At 53.6% G+C, this 3,977-nt stretch overlaps 1 non-coding gene across 1 annotated transcript; it reads left to right on the top strand.

Annotated features, from left to right (window-relative positions):
- The first annotated feature begins 362 nt into the window (after nt 1-362).
- On the top strand, nt 363-436 carry TRNAT-UGU (transfer RNA threonine (anticodon UGU)). Its single transcript has one exon. It is a non-coding gene; the product is annotated as a tRNA-Thr (tRNA).
- The last annotated feature ends 3,541 nt before the right edge of the window (nt 437-3,977 follow it).

A 3,977-nucleotide genomic window follows, 5' to 3' on the forward strand; every position in this document is an offset into this window, starting at 1 on the left:
TAAGAAATTCTCTTTCCTTAATTCTGTGTCCTCAGGAAGGGAGCAAATTGAAGAAGGCCACGTCCCCTTCTGGAGGCTCTAACCCAAACCCTAGGGCCAAGGGATTTACAAGCCAGCTGATTAATGTTTGTTGCACTTCTCCCTCCCCACATCTAGGCCAAACCTCAAAGGCCACTCTACAGCCCCAGCAGCTGGGGGAGATGAGCATGTCAGAGCCGCTGCCCACTGAGCTGTAGCCGTCTGTGCTCAGCGAACCAGACACTGCAAGGGCTGGAGGGAAATGGGGATTGGCTGCACTTTGGGCGTCAAAGATGTTGTCTGGGACCATACAATAGAACAGTTTCACCAAGCTTCCTGGGGAGGGCACCATGGCTCAGTTGGCTACAGCACCTGTCTTGTAAACAGGAGATCCTGGGTTCAATTCCCAGTGGTGCCTTGCTGTGGCCTTTGATCACATTTTCCTATGTGTTTCTGGGATACAGAAGAGGCCTCCCCTGGCCACTTATAGAACTGTTGGTTCAAAAAAAGGCTGATCAGAGAGGAGTGTTGGAAAGAAGGAAACCACAAGTGAAAAGCACCTGATGCCCAAGTACCCTAACTCTCCATGGCTGCAGAGGTTGCACCCTCAGGCTCTCTGAGCACAGGAACCCCCAGGGAATTACAAGGGCACTTGGCGCTGGCTCTCCTGTCCCAGCAATTGCAGTCAGAGCCCTGCCTTGCCAGTGCCAGACACAGCAGCCTCTGCACCCGCTCCAGGCTTGTGGTTTCCTTCTTTGCGACACTCCTCCCCAATCAGCCTTTTCCTGAACCAGCAGTTCCATAAGTGACCAGGGGAGGCCTCTCCTGTGTCCCAGGAGGACCTAGGAAAATGTGAGCTGCCACCGCACATGAAGCCCTCATCGCTGCTGGAGCCAGTCCCTGTGCTCAGCAGCCAGCTGCTAGCATGTGCAGGCTGGGATGCTGTGTGCAGGCAGCCTGCACATGCAGGATATGATGTAGTGTGCTGTGAGCGGAATGGCATGACCCCATTCCTGCCTCCCTTCCCGTGCTGACCCAGTGGCCGAAAGGGGCTGCGGCTGCTGCTGACTGGGCAGAAGCTGGGTGGCAAGATACTGGCAGCAAGAGATTCTGGCTGCCTCTTTGCCCTGAGTCTCAGTGCACCATGTCGACCGCCAGCCATCTTGACCAAACCTCAAACCAGCTGGACTAGCCAGCCCATGACAGTGAGTTTCTAGTAGCCCTATCAGAGAAGAGCCCTTGGCAGCTGCAGAGATGTCACTGCAACTGTCTGAGGCACCTTTCTTGAAAGGGCCACTTGTGACCTTCTCATTTAACAGGGCTGGCTAATAACACCAAGGCCATGGGTTCAAGTCCCATGCTGGCCACGGGGTTGTTTGATTTCTTGACTTGCCCTAATTTTGCCACCTGCTATGGCCAGGGAAGCAGAAACAAGCAAAAGGCTGAGAGCTTTGCAGGACTCAGGCCAGAGAACTGGTAGGAGGAGGCTCCAGCCTGCACGGACCCAGAGGCTAAAAGGGCCTTGGCCTGGCCAGCTTCCCCCAATAGCAGGGAAACTCTTCTCTTCCCTCCATTGTCCCCAGTGGGGTGACCTGATGCCTGAATTCCTGCTACAGCAGTGGCTGCCCCAAGGCTCCCTGTGGGGGGCAGGCTCCCCAGCACAAGGCACAGAGGGAGGCTCAATATGTCCAGGAGGCTTAGAGCATGTACCCAACCCACAGTGCTGGTGCCAACCACCTGGTCGCCTGCTTCAATAGCCCGGCAGCTCCCCCCAACCCAAACTCTCTCCTGTTCAAATCCCCTCCTGAACCCACACCTGTCCCTCCTCCTCCAGCTTCTCCCCATGGCTGCCGAGCTCCCTGCGTATGAGGCAGTGGGACCACCCGAGTCAGTGGCTAGTCCCAGCCCCATCACTGAGACTTCCTCCCCTTTCCACCAGCCGCCTCCCGTTTTCCAGGTTCTTTCTCCAGCTCCTCCCCAGTTTTACATTCCCCACATAAAATCCAGAGAGTTTGTTCTTTCAGCAGGGTAAAGTCCTGTTCGTTTTACCAGCAGAGGAGGCGGGAACAGAAAGTGGGACGGGTGGGCAGGGGAAGGGGGGGTGTGGAGCGGAGGGTGGGAGGCACAGAGGGGCAATACAGAAACCCCTTGTGGGGGCACCCAGGGGAGAGTCTCACAGGTGTCCTTGTCTGGAATTCTCCCTCAGGGCCTCTCAGATGCACAAGCCCCCTGACGGGCTGCTGGATGGCAGCTGTGTACTGCTGCTGAAGGGCCCTTGCGAGCTGCTCAGCCTCTGGCCCCCACCCTGGCAGAAACATCTCCCCCTTGTGCTCACAACTATTCTGGAGGCCACCCCAGGCCACCACCACTTGGGAGACATTCGACTCGCCAAGGTCCAGCCAGGGGAGCAGACAGCGGAACCTCCCTTTGAGGGGCCTGAAGGTGCCTCCACACCAATGCGGGCCCAGCTGAGCCTTCCTGGGAAACGTTCCTGGCTTTAGGCAGCATGTCCTGTCTAGTGCTTCATCAGCCCGGGAGCAAAGGGCAGGCAGCATCCCCCATGATGCAGAGGGGCAGGTCCACATCTCCGGCCCTGAGGGTGCAGCCAGGGGAGAAGTGCTGGGGAGCATCTTCTGGTAGAGCCTGGAGCTACAAACTATGCCGGCATCATGCGCCTTCTCCGAGAATGGACCCACATCCTGAAAGGGAGAGAAAGTGGCCTGGGAATGACTAGTGTAGCTGAGCAAACACTGCAGGTTTGTGTCTGTCAAGTGGCTAGGATTGAGCACTTCCACTGCTGCGGCCGGGGTTGGGCTCCCAGTCAGGGAAAATAGCCTCCTCTGTATTCATGAATTCTGCTAAGTCTTTGCTCTTTCATCATGGGAAGGGGCAACGGATTGAGGGAAGGGAGGGGTTGGGGTGCCAGAGGCAGGCTCTGTCTGGGAGACTCACCTGGCTGAGTCCTGGCCAACACCCCAGCACATTTTCCAGGCAGCTCCTTTCTTACACAGGCTGCAGGTGTCAAGTGCCTGGGGGAATAAGAGCCTGAGTGGAGGGGGGAGGGCTTCAGGCAGGCAGCTCCCATTGGCACTGGAAACAGTCCAGAAAAGCACAACAAAAATTATGAAAGTTTGGATCAACTGCCATATGAGAAGAGATTGGGACTTTTCACCTTAGAAAAATGGAGACAAAATGGAGATAAAATAGAGGTCTATACATCATGGCTGTTGTTGAGACTGTAAATAAGGAAAGAGATTTTTCTTCTTCTCATAATAGAAGAACTAAGGGTGCGCCATGATATTAGCAGGTTGAAAACAAACAAAAGGAAATATTTCTTCACACAGTCAACCTGTGGAACTCCTTGCCAGAGGATGTTGTGAAGACCAGGACTATAAGGGCATGTCTATACTTGGAAACTATTTTGAAATTGCTTAAATCGACTTAATAACTTACAGTCTAAGAAAACAGAAATAGCATGTCCTCAGTATGGGGAAGCCTCAGAATTAGTCCGAGGCAGGCTCTGTTACTGTTCCTTTCTGGGGGCATGGAATTAAAAACAGAGACGCAAGGCTGGGAGCAGTTGAAGCCAAGAGCCCTGTTCTACTGTGTCAACAACCTCGGAAGTGGCATGAAATCCCCTCTCCAGTTTCTAATCCTGAAATATCATCGTCTTTATGATGTAATTCCGGGCCTTTTGGTTCAGCCTTTGAACTCTGACTGCAGATGTTTGCTTACCAGAGATGGAGAGATGCCAAAACAGACTATGCCATATTGGCAAAGACTTCTGCCAAAGCCAGGAATTGAACCACAGACCTTTAGTCTAATGATCTCCCAACTGAGCTACTTTGGCAACTGCCTCAAGGACTCTGAGCAATTATCCAAAATAGCAGCAAAACTTGTTGAGCAAAAAAAAAAAAAATAAATAAACAACTTGATGGGAGGAGGGCTGGGTCACCTCA

The sequence above is a fragment of the Pelodiscus sinensis genome, chromosome 19, assembly GCF_052426305.1.
Source record: "Pelodiscus sinensis isolate ZL-2025 chromosome 19, ASM5242630v1, whole genome shotgun sequence".
In the NCBI taxonomy this organism is placed as follows: Eukaryota; Metazoa; Chordata; order Testudines; family Trionychidae; genus Pelodiscus; species Pelodiscus sinensis.